We start from the raw sequence: 16,913 nt of genomic DNA on the forward strand, positions 1-16,913 counted from the left end.
TAAATAGTGTTGTGCTTAGAAGGTGTTCATGACCTAGAGCAGTTTGAGAATATTCATATAATGATAGTAAGTTTGCCCTTGGAAAATTGGTTCAGTCTCCATTAGCACTCAGGAACTTTTAGTTCTATGTGGCTGGGACGGAAGTTACTGAATTGGTTAAACAGGCGATTTTCCATTCACCTTAAAAAAGGTGCGTTTCCTTGCCCCTGGGCATGGCAAAGCTCTTATTGTCTTATTTCACAGTGGGAGATGGCAAAGCAGAGAGGCCAAAGAAAAGCATCTATAGTAACTATTTCCCTGCCCTCCCGTACTGTCTTTAGTTTCTGAAGACGAACATTTTTCATTAATTTTGTGCTACGGTGTGAAACTCTGCCTATATTTGGAGGAAACCCTCCACACTTGCTAGCTGGGCCAAGACCGGGATAAAGCAAGACAGAAACCAACCACTTGCTTCTACTTAGCGGATGTATCTTTCTATATCTTGGTGGTGAGGGAGGATCCAGGTTTTTTGGGCCTGATGTCCATACGATTTTGGGAGAACTTCTTTAAGAAAAAAATGATGAAATTGAAAATTCTAAATTAGATGTGAAAGTGAATATTTATTTAGAAGGAGAAAAGAGTCACAATGAGTCTCAAATTTAAAAGGACTGACAAATACCACAAACATGAGAACTTCCAGAAAGATGGTATTTTAATCAATAAACTGCCCAGTTCACCTTCATTGTACTTTCCCCTACATTTTTGGCTCCATATTCTGATCATCTTTTTGTATGAAAGCAGTCTTATAACATCATTTTCTCTAGAGAGAATAGGAAGCAAATTCGGTCTTACTCTGACACTATTGATTACATTTTTTCAGCTTCATAAACTTTTATTGCCAATATCTTATACATTTTCCAAGTTGTCAAATTTAGTAGGAAGCCACTGTATAATTTCTTTATGAAATGTATTATATTTATATGAGTTGTTATAGGTATATCCATTACTCGTTAATACTTTATAAGTTTGTGCTCTACAAACATAAAAATCTAGATAAATGCTCTTTTGTTAGATGCCTATTTAAAAAGAAAAAAAAAAGGTTCATGGTGAATTTATGATTTTCAATGCTGTATTATCGAATTTCCCACCAGGAGGTAACTTCTGTGTTGAGCAGGCACCAATGAGAACCCAATCTTGTATTTATAATTTCACATGTCTGATGACTAGAAGAATTCTCCCCGGACTAACTCCTGGCACACAGACCTTGTTTTCTTTCCGCTACTCATCTGTTTCTGGTATTGGAGATGGTGAGGCAAGCTCGTGTCGTGAAACTGCCTCTGCCTTGTCACCGTCATGTCTGGGCGTGGCTGTGCTGCCGCCATCGAGATGAGCATTCCTGCAAGCCACTCCTTCCGGTGGATGGCCAGCAGCCACTTAATTGTATCTCAAGCCACATAGATGTATCTTATGTGCACACAGACCCACTCAAATCCCCCTTAAGCCAGACCCTACACGTGCCTGTGGTCACTCTGAGGACCCCCTTCATGAGAAGAGGTAAGATGCAGTGGGAGTCTGAGCAGAATGAGACAGTTGCCGTTCAAATGTCTTCACTTTGAAAATTACACAAATGAAATAAGCATGTGAGCACCTGGGAGTGGGTCCTGTGCAGCCAAGGAGCAATGAATTTCAAGCTTCGATAGTTTCAAAATACATCCACTTGGTGATGAAATGGTCTCCATGATGGATGCTCTTAGCGTATGTTCCCTGTCTATGACTGTGTGCTGTTGACTCGAGTTATAGCCATCTGCACGGATGCTGAACTCTAAGTGGAGGGGGAAGACAAGCCTCCGTCCAGAAGAGCTGGGGAATGGTGGGCATGGGGGGCGGTTTCTGTAGGTTGATGGGGGCAACTAAGTGCACTACATCTCCAAGGTGCATGGCTTGGTGCTGGTGCTGGGAAAACAAATGGTATGAAGTATTGTTCTTTCCCTCAGAGAGTTATGGTCTGCTGGAGGCAGAACACATCCCTAAACTGATGGAGAGCATGGAAGTGTGATGGAAGTGACCAGCCTGTGTGCTGGTGAAGGGAGTTGGGAAAAAGGGATCAATCACAAATGACATCTTGGATAAGCTGGATTTGAGGTAAACTTGGAAGGCAGACTGGACACATTTAAAATTGGAAGAGGGAAAATGGCACAAACAATAAATGGATGATTTTTCCCTGATCAGCACCTGTTGAGTAAAGGTAAGAGGCTCTGTGCTAAGCACAGGTGAGGACGGGGAGAGGACAGAGGCTGTGGCGTCTAAGGCAAGAGAAGCTTCCTAGAGGAGCTCCAGAGCGAGATCAAAGTTGGTGACAAGATGCCTTCTTTGTGCACAATAAAAGACTCTACAGCAATTCATCAGGTTTTTTAAAGAGCTGAATGAAAGAGGAAATCATAATTTAATGGTACACTTCCTGTGCAATAAGAATTGAGGGAGATCTATGGGTTACAATTAGGTATTTCCACAATAATTGTTACAACTGCAATAAATATTTGCCTTATTTATTGCAAAGTTTTTTGTCAATAAGGATATAAGGGAATAGAAGGAGAAGTTATAGGAGAATTAACTGGGTTAATGTTAATCCAGCTATTGGTATTACTTAAAGTACATAGATTGGCTTCTTTGTCTCATGAATAAGGCTTTGCTAAAACATAGCAATAGGCAAAAAGTTGAGAACTGGTAAACACTGGTAATAAATACAGATAAAAGATATTCATGTTTTTCTTGGAATGAAAGCTCCTTTCTCTTCATGTAAAATACATTCCACATCGTGTCTGCACACATCTTCGTGCAGAGCATCGGTAGATAAACTCAGCCAAAGCAGATGGAAATGCATCATCCTCGCCGAGAGAACACAGACACTTCTTTTCTTGCCTCCTTTACAAGACTGATTTTGTGGTCGTACGTAACTTTTAAATTCAAATACCTCTCTTCTGCCATTTTTATGGCTTTAAAATTAAATGCTGTAAAGATAAGTACCACTGAGAAAATGATGCCACTTTATGATTTTGACTTTTAAATGGTCTGAAAAAAATATGCTTCAAAGGTGTTTATATATAGTAAGACTTTTAATGTTTGTAGGCAATATACTGTTTTCTCTGTTTAGCATTATGGATTATTTATTCAAGAGATCTCAAATATTTATTTTACTTATAAGTCCACTTTCACAAGTGGATGACCATGCAGGCATCTTTAGCAATAAAATTTTACTATGACACTTTATTAGACAGTGATATGATATATTTTGGTGAAAAGCTACTGTGAGAAAGAGGTTAACCTTAAACACTAGCAAAACAAGAAAAAATAAATAATTTTAGTTGGATTATAATTCATAGCCACTTTTTTGAGTTAACTGTATCTAATAAATAGTTGTATTTCAATACAAATTAAGTTGGACAAAAATAATACTATTATGCCATATTAAAAAATTCAGGTTTGATTTTTGGAAAAAAAGAACTGGTGTTGATTGTCAGGCTCAAATTTGTATGTATGTGTTTATTTTTTCATGTATTCATTTCAGTCAATATTTTGGACTGTTCAGATAGTCAAGTGTTATGGTCGAGAAATGCCATTGCTTAAGGCATCCACTGAAGGCAAATTACTATAGAAGAAAGAGGCTTCGTGACAGTGGAGTTTTAGCCCAGGATGTGGGACCTTTGATTTCCTCTGCTGTGTATGTTTTCATCTCTTCTAAAGTCAGCTAAAATCTATTAAGGAAACCATTCTTATGGACTTAGCAAATGCTAACAAAAACCGTGATGTCAAATTATTTTTGAAATCTAGGCATTTGAATGTCTACTATGACCAAATATACACTTGTGCTTTATCTTAGAAGGAACTCAATTCCTTCTTTCTGCAGCTTCTAACAATGCAGCCATCTGGCCATGTGCAGATGAGAGGATCTCTTAATTTGGTGGTATTAAAATGCTGATCCACAAGTCTTTCAAAATAAAAATTGCCTCCTTTCTTCCTTCAACCAAAAGACTTCTGCTAAGATTCAGGATCCTGGACCAAAATCATCTTTTAAAGAAGATGGCATTTTCCCTGATTAGTACTTTAGGCTGATGATAACTGAAATGGCAATTTATACATCAATGTTGATAAGCCATGGAGCTGTCAGGCATTCTGGAACACACTTGACTGTTTGGAATGATACTGAATTTGTATCCAGTTATTATTGCTTTGGAATGATTGCAGCAATCACACAAAACGAAATACAAAGTTTTATTTACGCTTGAGACTGTCAAGCCTGTCTGCTTTTCCCACTGTCAATATTTTTCAAAAATAACTTTGAAATGCTGTTTTGGGGATAGCTATTCAGTCTGTGACAAGAGACACAGTAAAAGGTGCATTCTAAACAATGACAGACATTTTACCTAGCTACACATCAAGCCGATTTTATTTCTAACCTAAAAAAATAAAAAATAAGTATGCTACTCGATTAATTATTTATTTTCCCACAATTTTTGGTGTTTTAAAAGACATTTCTTTTGGAGCAAGAGGAAACATGTCTGCTACAATGTCTGATATACATTTACCAGATAAAGAACACATGATATATATTTTAAATTTCCATTTTAAAGATGTGGTTTATTGAGATATAATTCACACGCCATATGACTTACCTATTTAAAGTATATGCTTCAGTGGTTTTTAATACATCCGCAGAGTTGTGCAACCATCACCACAATCAATCTTAGAATGTTTTTGTCATCCACAAAAGAAAATGTATCTATTAGCAGTCAGTCTCTATTTCTCCCCAAATACCCTCCCCTCAGTGCTAGATGACCACTCAGCTCCTTTCTATCTCTACATATTTGCCTATTTTGGACATTTCATGTAACTAAAATATGTTTTAGGAATAAAATATGTGTTTTTTGTGACTGATTTAACATAATGTTTTTAAAGTCCATTCATGTCATAGCGTGTAAAGATAGTTCATTTGTTTTTATTGTTGAGTAATATTCCATTGTATAGATAAATTGCATTTTATTTTTTCACTTATCAGTTAATCAATATTTGGGTTGTTTCAAAAGAAATATTTATTTTTCAAAATCTCTCTGGTATCTGAGGATTTGGGAATCCTCAGATGAGATGAGATCATTTTTTACTGTAATTTTGTCATCTCTCATCTCCTTGATAATGAGAGCATTCTCTTCTCACCTCTTCCTAATGAAAGGGATGGTCTTAAGAAAAAAATGATATCCCAGGATGGTGAGGACAGGGATGAGCCAATTTTCCCTAAGAACAGGGTTTCCCTGGAAGTTTTGCCTCTTTGCATGTTAAGCTGAAAGGAAAAAGAATACATTAGACCTGGCTTCCCCTTGCTTCCTTCTTCTCTCACAGAGGGTATTTAAATTACTAATATACAAAAAGCTGAGATACATTTCTGAACTCTCAGGAGTCATGCCCTTGGACAGTACAGGCAAGGACAAGTCAAATGGTGATCAAATATCAAGCAGATGAATTACTACAGACATCTTGGATGATAGCAGGGAGGCCTTTGAGTCATCGGCAAACTTTTGTTTTCTTTTTGATCAACGTGATTTCTCAAAGATCCCACTCTGCCTACCGTAATTAAGTCAAGTTTCAGAGAGTCACACAGCAATGACTAGCACATTTAACATGGAAAATATTTTTTTCTGGAGGTACATGGATCACATGTTGGGTAGGGGGTTAGTCAGAGAATTCATGTCTTCTGATGGATGAATAGCACCTCAGGAGGTGGTAGGTGGGATCTGCTTGCTGATCCTAAAACATGACTGGAATCATGACCCATTGTCAAGTTAAAGAGGATGGTTCTACACGTCCCACTCTTCAAAACTCATTGTACTCAAAATGCTTTTTTTCATATAAGCTCTTATCACTCTCTTGGACACCTTCCATTCAAAAGTTTAACTCTGCTTAATCTGGATAAGCACACTCTAGCAAAAGAATATCAGAGGGAACAGGGCTGTCCCTGAGTCATGGCCGCCAGGAATAACCCAGATCCCCAAAGTCTCTGAACAACCCTGATAAAAGAATTAACAACAAAGAATTAAAGAAATAAGTAGGTTATATAACAAAAAGCAACCTAATTTTCAAAGCTTTAAAAATAATCTTGTTTTCCATGTAGAGGACACATTGCTCAGAATGTTAAAATTCTGTAAGTTTCACCGAGTAACAGTGGACGAACCCTCAGACACAGTAAATGGGGCAATGTGCTCCCATATCTGGCTGGACTGTTCTCTCATCTTTGAAGCACACTAGTGCAAAAGTGGCAGAAGGATGCCTACAGACAAGCTTAGCTTCAAATCCTGGCTTCATCTCTTACTAGTGTGTAGTCTTGATAAGCCTTGGGAAAAATAGAGATAATAAAATGTATCTCCTTTGCAGAATTTTTGTGACGAGTATATAAAATACAAAATAACAATGGAACAAATTGGATGACATTTTATTGCTTTCCGGATTATTGTCTATAAGGGTAGACTATTTGAAATCGCTGCTCTTTGATTTTTTTTTCACGCAGAACTAACAATTTCATAAGATTTAATCTAAATAATTTGAGATGGAATATTTATAAAGAAAAGCTATTTCTGAGGGTGTAAAGCAATTAAAATTTGGATCCTTGCATGTAACTACTTCCTCTGTTACCAAAACCTTATTTACTTGGTATAAATATTTGTTTCAGTTTAATTACATAAACATTATTTACTGATGAGAGACATTAAATTATTTTTCTAAACCTTTATTCTTTTTGGAACTGGATATGTACAAGTGCAGACTGTTGCTTTATTTTTCAGGAGTATAAACATTTAATTAAGAAATGCTTTCCAGTTATACATGAACATATATAACTGAAAAATTGTGCTCTACACTGGAATTTGACACAACATTGTAAAATGATTATAAATCAATAAAAAATGTTTTAAAAAAAGTGCATGAATGCAATCTGAAAAAAAAAAAAAAGAAATGCTTTCCTTCTTGTTCCAAGAGGCATTTATGACTTTATCTAAATACCCACCACTGTTATGGGTGCTGCCTATTATTACGTGTCATAAAACCAATGGATGATTGCAACAGACATGAAATAGGGAGCCAGCTACATATTTCAAAGTAAAAATCATAATTTACAGCAGAAATGTAGACATATTAGAAACATCAACCACTGCTTAATCATCATTATTTAAGTTCCTCAATACAAATACTACAGTTTGAGAGAAATTATAGACCTGGAGACAACACTGCCTCTATTATTAGGGGAAAAAAAGGTCCTCAGTGGGAATGAGTAAACATCAGCTTTTATATGTACAGCTCAACCATTTGAATACAGCTTATAATTTTAATTTCTCAATATAGTATATGAAAGGATACATGGGTTAGGTTTATTTTAAAACATTTCTACAAATCAGTTGAGAATGCACTTTGCATTAATGTTGAAAAGCTAATCAGTTAATTGACAAAAATCTTTCTCCCAGCATGATGAGACACTCACCTTTGACGATGGCATTAAAATGGAAACTGCAGACTTTGACAAATCGGACATAAATATTGCATGATTTTAAATTTTGTAGAATTTTATGTTTTAACTCTTTAACTAATCTCCCATTACAAGTATTTCTAATTTTTCACTTTTAGAGTAATAATTACCTTTTTCCTCTTCTTAAAGTCACACACATTTGCACAAAAAAATGTAAGAGTGTAGAAATCCATGCTTGAACTTAATTTTAAAATGCAAATAATTTATCTAAACTAGACATCTAACTAGCATCTCCCATATTTTTTGACAGCCAAACTAGTAAGTAACTCCAAACTTTACCTCTCCAGGGTGCCTCAAGTATTCTTGAGCACTTTGTTCGCCTTCAGTAATTAAGAGAATGCTGCAATTACACTGATACAGATAAAATGTATGGAAAACAAAACCTGGATAGCAATTACTAAACGTACATCTTGGTTGATGCTACACAGTGAAGTGAAATGATTATTTAGATAATTTAGTCCACAAATCAAGCTGCTAAGGGGGCAAAGAGGTACTTCTCCTTTTGAAAAGAACTATCCAGATTGACTATCTATACTGTTGAAAGTCATCAGAAAGCGCTTCTCAGTTCTATTTCACTGGGTGTCTAAGAACCACTCTAATTGGACTGCTCTGTGTCTGCCTGTGAAGGCATTGGCCCCAGGCATGTATCTGAATTACCATTCCCTACAGCTTGGCCTCCTAGAGCCCTTAGAGAGGCATTAATGTAAAGTGTTTCCAACAGACTGGCAAGTGATTAGATGTCACTTGTTTTTCAAATAAATGACCATTAAAGTCAAGCCTTTGAAAATTGGAATTCTGAAGTCTGTAATTTCCATATAACAAATAAATAATTAGATAGATAGATGAAACAATTAAAAACAAAAAGATATGAGAGGGGATATCTCTCATAGCCAAAAGGATAAAAAACTAGTTTTTCACATTTGTTTCCTTTGACAATGATTCTGATTAATTACTAAACTATCCATGTTTCAAAAGATTTTCTGCATGATGAACCCTGTTTTGTTTGTTTGTTTGTTTGTTCTTTGTCTCTGTTGGTAAAATTGACATATATCCTGATTTCTGGCTTCTTTGTCTAATTTACTTCTTTGAACTTTGCTTATTTAAGGCAAAGACTTCTGGGAAAATGGCCTTCATAATGGAGGTGTTAGTTCAAGTCAGCTCAGGCTGCTAACAAGCTATGGCAAATAAGCCTCTGCACTTAAGCTTTGATTATGGGATCAAGTGTTGAAAATAGAAAGGTGACTTGGAAGAATTCTTCATTTTATATTCTATAATCACTCCAGAAGTCACTGACAGCAGTAGACCAAGGATGTATTGTTTGTTTTGTTTTTAAGGGTTTTATATTTCAAGGTTTCTGACTTCAATCATTGAAGTATCCTTACAGAATATCATTATAGTTTCCTCTCTGAGATTCGAAATGTCAGCTTTCAATTGAGGGAGACTATGAATTGCCTTTTTTAGACTTTGGAAAGCCTCGAAAGGATCCCCCTTCCTGTGTAAGGAGAGATAGCACTGTCCGGGCAAGGACAACTTGAGCCATGACGTTCATCCCTTAGTAACATCCAAAACCACATCCTCATACCCTATCTGTTGCCAGTTAACATTTCCCCACTTGAAAGCAGAATAGAGAGCATAAGAAATATTCTTGGGCTTCAAATGGCTCTTGCCAAATAAATTTTTATTTTACTAGGAGTAAATACATTGAAAAAAGAAATAACTTTCTAACATATAAGTGCAAGTATATGTAGAAAAATATGTTTTTAGTATTTTTATTGCGGTATCAAATCACAGAATTTTAGAGGGGAAAGTGAATTTAAAAATCATCTGGTCAACTCTCTTATCCGTAAGGAAACATATCCTAGATAAGAAAAATGTGCTAAATCCCATAGCTAGTTTGTTCTTTTGTTCATTCATTCATTCATTCACTCATTCATTATAGTCACTCACTTGTTCATTTGTTCATTTAAAGACTATTTAAGGGGCAGCTCTTCTATGCTTGTTGAGCTAAGCTCTAACATACAACAAACAAGGGGGTCAGGGATTCTGCCCTTCCTAGCTCTGGTGGCCTAAGCCAGCCTAGTCACTTTCTAGAAGTCAGACTACTGTAAAGGGAGGAGCAGTGGAGGCTACCACAGAGGCAAAAGCTAAAGTGACACCAAAATCTGGACAAGAGACTATGAGCCGGCTTTGATACCTGAAGATTTCGAGAGGCCAGATGTGTTTTTGAACAAATTAATCTAGGAAGCAAAGTGGAAAGGTAGGTACATTGAAATAGAAAGTTGGAAAGATGGTGGATGTGGGTTCCTTTGTCTTGATAGGATTCTGTGCTTGTGCTTTGTGTTTTAAATACTAGGAAGCAACAGGAAGATGATTAAAACTGCGTCTTAGTTTTGCCTAATTGTCAGCTGAGGATGGAGAGGGGTGTCCCCAGGCCTTTGGAAATCTAATTCAGTTAGCTTTAATTCTTCAAATTACTGACACAAAGGTAGAAAACCAAGATTCCTGCGAGGCTGGCCAGCGGCAGGAGATCAAGTCTGATGTGAAACTCAGTCACTTTTTTGGATTTCACAGAAAAAAAAAAATCATTCACACCAGGCCTTTGAATCTAGTAGATTATCTAAATATGTTTTGGTGAAGAGGGGTTGTGTGTGCATGTTTGTGTGTGTGTGCACGTGTGCGTGGGTGTGTGTGGGTGTGTGCCTTTTACCATCACTCTGTGTTCTTCATTCTCTTTCCTCCATCTCATCTCCTTATCTACTCCCTCATTGTTAATCTTGGAACACCAGATCCTCTTCCTGTATCTTCCTGTTTCCTTACTGAGGTCCTGACACCACCAGCCCAGGGGAGGGAGTGCAGGACAGTGGCTGACAGCTAGACTCCAACCCCACCTCTGCCCCTGCTGGGTGTGTACGTTATGAAACCTCCTTGAAAGCTCTGTATCCTTGCCCATAAAATGGGGAAATAGCAGTACCTACTGTGCAGGGTTTTTGAAAAGGTCTAAGACATAGAGCTTACAAAGCCTAGATTGGTAAGTGCTCAATAAACATACCTGCTTTGCTATTATTATTACTTCTCCATACACTTAATATGTATTTTAAATTATTTAACTTTTAAAAATTAAAGTTATGTATATACACAGCTTAAGAGTCTTTTAGTGAAAATTATCTGACTTCTACCCTGTCTCTCCTGAGCTGTGAATGACCCTCCACCAACTCCTCGTCCTTCTCCTCCTCTGCTACTTATTAATTACAAGTGTTAGACATTGTCTCTTTACTGCTGGTAAGTGAGATTTTAGCACTCATAGCACTAACCTCCCTTTCCTTCTCTTCTTTCTTTCCTATATTTTTATACCATATTTTTCAGCAAATCAGTATTTAGTGTTTGCCTTGCTGTGATCAGGTAATTACTGTTCAGTAAGAATCACATTCTAAATTGCGCGGACAGTGCTCTCTCTCCCTGCACAGGAAGGCGGATCCTTTTGAGGCTTTCCAAAGGCTAAAAATAGATAATTCATAGTATCCTTCAATTGAAAGCTGACACTTTGAATCTTCAGCCGCCCGGAGACCCCAGGTGTGAGGAACAGCCAATGTAAGTTTGATAAAATAGTTCTGATGCTGCCCACGGATGGATTTCAAATACATTTTTTGCACACTTGATCTCTCCACATTCAATCTTGATGGGTAGGAAATGAGAGCATATCTATTTCTTCTTATCTTTCAGACCTCCTCTTAAGAGCTGCCTTCTCACGGCGATTCCTCCTGATCATCCTGCTCTTGTCTCTTGCAGCACCGTGCGCTTCTCCTCCACAGCAGTTATCACGACTCGCGTAAACTTTGTATAATCGTTACCTGTCTTCTCCCCCAACTAGCAGGCAGACTCGTGAAGACTGGGGCTGCCGTCTATCCAAGCTGGCCCGGCATCTGTCAAAGTGCGTGGCACAGGGATGTTCGGTAAACAGCTGCCAAGTAAATGAAGAATAGCCAGGTCGTAGGTGAAGATAGCGAATCTTGGCATAACTGGGGGGACCTGCTTTCCCTGGGCACTGAGATAGCAATTCTCATTCTTTCTGACTTACGAGCTTCTTAAAACGCTTCTTTTTCACCTTAAATATGAACCAAGGGATAAAGTAAATAAGTGAAGAATAATCCCTGTAATCTTCAGGAAGTATATATATCAGTGCGAGCCAGACAAAATCGTATCTCCATGGGGAGTAGACACAGTGAGTAAGTGTCAGCCAGTGTACTTACAAGCCAACCATCAGGCAGCTCTGAAGTATGAATAGGCAGGATGACTGTCACAGGCCCTGTGGCTTGCACTGGAAAGGCCTCTTTGACTTTGAGTGGCTGCGCGTGGGTATGATCAGGAATATCTTAAGGTGGGGTGGTCCAGCAGTATTCCTGAGAGTAGCTTAGATAGTTCCCATCGTTAGGAAAGAAAGAAAATCACAAATCATCAGTGCTCAACAGGGCACTTCTGACTTGTTCAATGAACTAAGGAAGCTGCGTTAAATATCTGCATTTGACAATTTAAGCATATACTCTCAAATGCCACTGCGCAATTAAGAAGAAAGGCGTGACAGAAAGTAGAAACTGACTTGATATTCTACCTTTTTCTTTAAAAGTGTCTTATCTACCATACACGCATAAAATGTTCTGATGTTCTTTACAAATATAAGTTATCCTGAAATAGCATACTGTTGAAAAATATGTAAGAAATTGTGCCTTAGGTAATAAATATTAAGGAGGCATTTGTATTCATATAACTTCTATCTATTATGAACTCAAAAACCTTGACATGTATCACTGAATATACAATGTTTTTATTGAGCTAGTAGGCAAAAAAAAAAAAATTTCTCAAATGCAAAGCAAAATTCAAGCAAAGCCATCTCCTTCAAATCGTATCCTCCCTTAGTGTTTTCCATTTCTACATGCTTATTTGAAGTTGAAACTTTCAATTGTTTCATTCATTTCTTGGGAAAATATCTGAGTGCTTATGAAAGTAATAACTGTGAAATCAGAATGACAAAGGAGAGTCCATGGCCTTCAGAGGGTGTGTGCCAGAGGATACTGAGCCGATAAAGGAAGAGGGGGACGGCTTCCTGAGGAGTGACGTTTGAATGAAGATCCGAAAGTGTTAGAGGTGAGGTGGGGGCATAGATGGAGGGTGAGTTACGGGAGGGTCTGGGTAGGAAATGGTAACATACGTCAAGGCTTTATAACAAGAGGGAGCATGGCGCATTTAATAACTTGTAGGGAAGAGTATTAGGAAAGTAGGGAGTGAGCAGACAGATGGTAAACTCTGAGGCCAGAGGAACGAGAAGGTTTCAGAGTGTGCTGGGCCTTGGAGGGAATTTTAACGACCTTGTCTTTATCATGAATGCAATGGAAAATCGGTGAAGAAAAAGACCCCCCAGATGAAGGGAGGCATAAACACGTCTGAGTCAGTTTGGTCGGCTATCAGAACTATAAACTTAATGGCTTATAAACAATAGAAATTTACTTCTTGCAGCTCTGAAGGCTGGAAGTGAGAGATCGGGTGCGAGCATGATCAGATTCTGGGAAGGACCTTCCTCCGGGTTGCAGACTGCTGACTCTCATTTTGCCCTCCCAGGGCAGAGATCAGAGCAGAGGAAACAAGCTCTCTTAACACCCTGAGAAGGGCACTGACTCCATCAGAAGGACTTCACTCTCATTACCTCATCTAACCTCCCAAAGCCCCCTGCCCCCAACAACCAAAGTTATCACACTGTGGTGGTAGGATTTGAACATATGAATTTGTGAGGGACACATTCAGTCTATAATGTTATGTTTCTGTTTTGGAAAGACCACTCTGTGGACGGTTTCCTCCTCCAGAACTCTATGTCCCTCCTCAATTCTAACATCAGATTAAAAATTAATTTCTTTTAGTCTCATTCCTTGAACATCTACAGAGTTGCAGAGGTAGGTCTACATGTCTGCTTTGTTCCTGCTGCCATTGCTCAGTTCAGAACCTCATTCTCTGTGACAAGGAGCAAAAGCCTTCAATTAACATCCCCAACTTCAGCTCCCTCAATTCCAGCCCATTCTGTGTCCTGTTCCTCCCAGCCAAAGAAGCTTCCATTTTCCTCTAATGTCTAGAGAAACTTCAGCAAGTGGCATGAGTCACTCCATGCCCCAAGTGCTTATACATACATTATATCATTATAGGTGCGTTATGTTGCATTTTGCATCCTTTAATCCTCACTTGCATTATACCAACATACGTGTATTATATCATTGTATCATTTAATCCTCACCACCCCCAGGCAAGGCATGGACTATCATTTCACGGCGCTCCGCTTGTCAACTCTGCCTTTTAAGCTCCGGCCAGATACTGCCAGTGGTATTTGCTGAACATGCCTGGGGTTTTCTTTCCTCGGCACCTTGGCTCACACCTGCAGCACCACTGGGGGTGGGGGTGTCTCATCCGTGCTGTACTCCCCACCCTCTCATCAGAACATCCATTCACACTTGAACTGATATGCTTCCTTCTTCAATAACTTCCCTTGCAGAAATACATATCGTGGATAGTGGATGTTTAAAAATTGAAGTATAGTCTGTTACAAAGTGTCAGTTTCTGGTGTACAGCATTATAATATTCTAATATTCGTGTGAATAAATAGAAAAGTTTTCTTCTAGTAGTTCATTAACTCCCTGTTAGAAGAGTCTGTTTATTTACTTCCTTTTTTTAATAATTTTTAAATTTTTGTATGGTAAAATTTATACACAGCGAGGATCACTTTTTTACGGTGTCCACATCTATGCAGTTTTACACATGCGTAGATTCTTGTAAAAACCATGAGATACAGAACATTTTCAATACCCCAAAGGATTTGCTTGTGTTGCTCCTTTATAGGGATCCTATAAACTCCCGCAGTCACAGACCTGTTGTCTGTTCCCAAAATTTTGCCTTTCCTAAGATGTCATGTAAGTGGAATCATGTAGCATGTAGCCATTTAAGACTGGTTCTTTCACTCTGCAAAATGCATTTGAGATTCATCCATGTTGTGTATATAAATTGCTTGTTCTTCTTTGCTGCTGTGTGGTATTCCATTGTTCAGATGTATCACAGTTTGTTTATCTATTTACCCGTTTAGTCACTGACTACAGGTTTTTGCATGAACATAAATTTTCATCTGACTTCGGCAAATACCTAGAAATGGGAGTACTCAGTTGTGTGATAAGTGAATGTTTAACTTCTAAGAAGCTGCCAAACTGTTGTCCAGAGTGACTATAACATATTTTATTCCCGGCTTATTCACTTTTTGTAATTTTCTAATGTGTTTGTGAAAAAAATGGTCATCCCCGAGCACTTCCTAAATTGGTTTCTACAAGTTGCAAAAGGCTGAAATGCAGTCATGGTGTTGAAGAAGAAACTCGTGTCCTGGCTCAATATTCCAGCCAGTCCGTGCAAAGGCTGAAAGGGAAAGCATTTTTTTTTCTTCTAAAAAACAATCTGAAACATAGATCTACGATTTGGTACTTTATCCTCCAATTCTTTTTTATAGGTGAGATGAAACTTTAAATATAGGAAAGACCATTCATTCAGATGCTACTATTTTTTTTTTTAATCGTGGTAAGAACACTTCCACTGAGACCTAAGCGCTTACAAAAGTTTAAGGACACAATGCAGCGTTGTTAACTAGAGGCACAATGTTGAACAGCGGGTCTCTTGAACTTACTCATCTTGCAAAACTGGAGCTTTGCACCCTGTTACCAGGGGCTGAAGGAAGGCTGAAGTAATGATTTCAGTTGCAAAAACAACTTGTTCTGAACACTCCTCTTTGGATTTTACTTTGTATTCTTTTCACCAGTTCCTGGTTGTAAATGGATTTCTCGTAATGTCGAAACTGGCAGGTTTTTCTCATATCACACCCCGAGAAGAGACCGTGTCTTTATGTTCCTGATGTTCACACGTGAAATGTCTGCGATGTTGTACCTGACCATGTGTTACATGTGTGGCTCTGGAACAAAGTGCTCCCACCCAAGGTTGCTGTTTTCTCTTTTTGATGATGAAATAGTCTTTAGGGAGAAGGTTAATTAAATGTCTACAGACCTTCAAACATTTGATAGTTAGACATAAATTAATTTTAAAAATAGACTTACAAGGCAGTTTATACAGGTGCCCAGCTGAGACCTTCAGAACTAATGTGGTAGCAGGCACTTTTGTTGTGCATCTTCTTGGCTGGACATTCTGTCCTTATTAAAGTCCCACAAAGAAGATGCTATTATGATTCCCATGTGAGGAATCTGAGATACAGAAAAGTTAAGTAACTTGTGCAGAGTCACAGAGCTGCTGAGTGATAGTCAGGCTTCATTCTCAAGCGGTCTGTCTTAGAGGTCTGTGCCATGCTGCCGTTTCAGCCCAGCATTTACTGTATGTTATATCATGTGCTACATAATATACTATGGTGTGTAGTTGTGTGACATGCTATATGATCTATATTATATATTTTATGCTATGCTGTTTTTAAAAGATGATAAGTTAGATTGTCAGAGATTCTAGTTTGGAAAAGAATTATTAGATACATTTTCAGCATCTAGGGGTCTAATAAGTTTCTTTGCTTTGTTTTATTTTTGTTTGTTTTTGTTTTTGTTTTTGTTTTTTTAAACATGGCTCAGTGCCTGGAATGTGATATTTACTTCTGGGGCCTTAACGTATTTTGTAGTTGAATCCATGATGGTTGTTGAGAAATTTCCTTCCAAGAGGCACCTCATACAGAGTTCAACTGGTGGTTTGAATAAATCCACAAAGAGCCTTGAAGTGGGAGCCAAGATGGATGGCAGAGTTTGGGGGAGGTGTTCCCCAGGGAGAGGGTGACAGTTCTCAGGAAGTGTTCTGAGTTTGGCGGGTGATGGAGAAAGGACCATGGGAAGAAGGGACATTACCAAGAGCAGCCCATGAGAGGGCAAAGCAGTGACCTCTTCTCTCAGAGGAGAGTGCAGGTTGAAGCTGGACAAAGGCTCCATAAACCACACCAGATTTGGGACCAACTTTGGACAACCTTTGGGGCATCTCGAAATTCTCCATTTTCATGTGTGTGCTTCAAATATGACATACATGGATATTATTTTCTTAGTGTTAAATTTTCTCCATAACAACATAGTTATACAGGATAATAGTCGCAGGCACGAACAGACTCTCCTGGTTCCAGGTATGTGTACCATGAATAAGAGCTTAAATCAATTAGCTTTATTATTGTATTATCATTATCTATTGATATTATTATTACTAGTTTTGGGGTGGGGGGTCTCAGTTTCAGCCATGACCTCATAAGTAAAAGTTTACATTATGTGATTCAAACAAGGGTTTTTGCTTGGTGATAGCTGTGACATTTGGGCTGAGGTATTTG

General features: G+C 38.2%; 1 protein-coding gene across 1 annotated transcript in view; it reads right to left on the minus strand.

Moving 5' to 3' along the window:
- The window catches only part of SPHKAP (SPHK1 interactor, AKAP domain containing), a 136,370-nt gene that overhangs the window by 46,101 nt on the left and 73,356 nt on the right, over nt 1-16,913 (minus strand). The gene's annotated exons all lie outside the window — the stretch shown is intronic.

Source organism: Vicugna pacos, chromosome 5 (genome assembly GCF_048564905.1).
Source record: "Vicugna pacos chromosome 5, VicPac4, whole genome shotgun sequence".
NCBI classification, from domain to species: Eukaryota; Metazoa; Chordata; class Mammalia; order Artiodactyla; family Camelidae; genus Vicugna; species Vicugna pacos.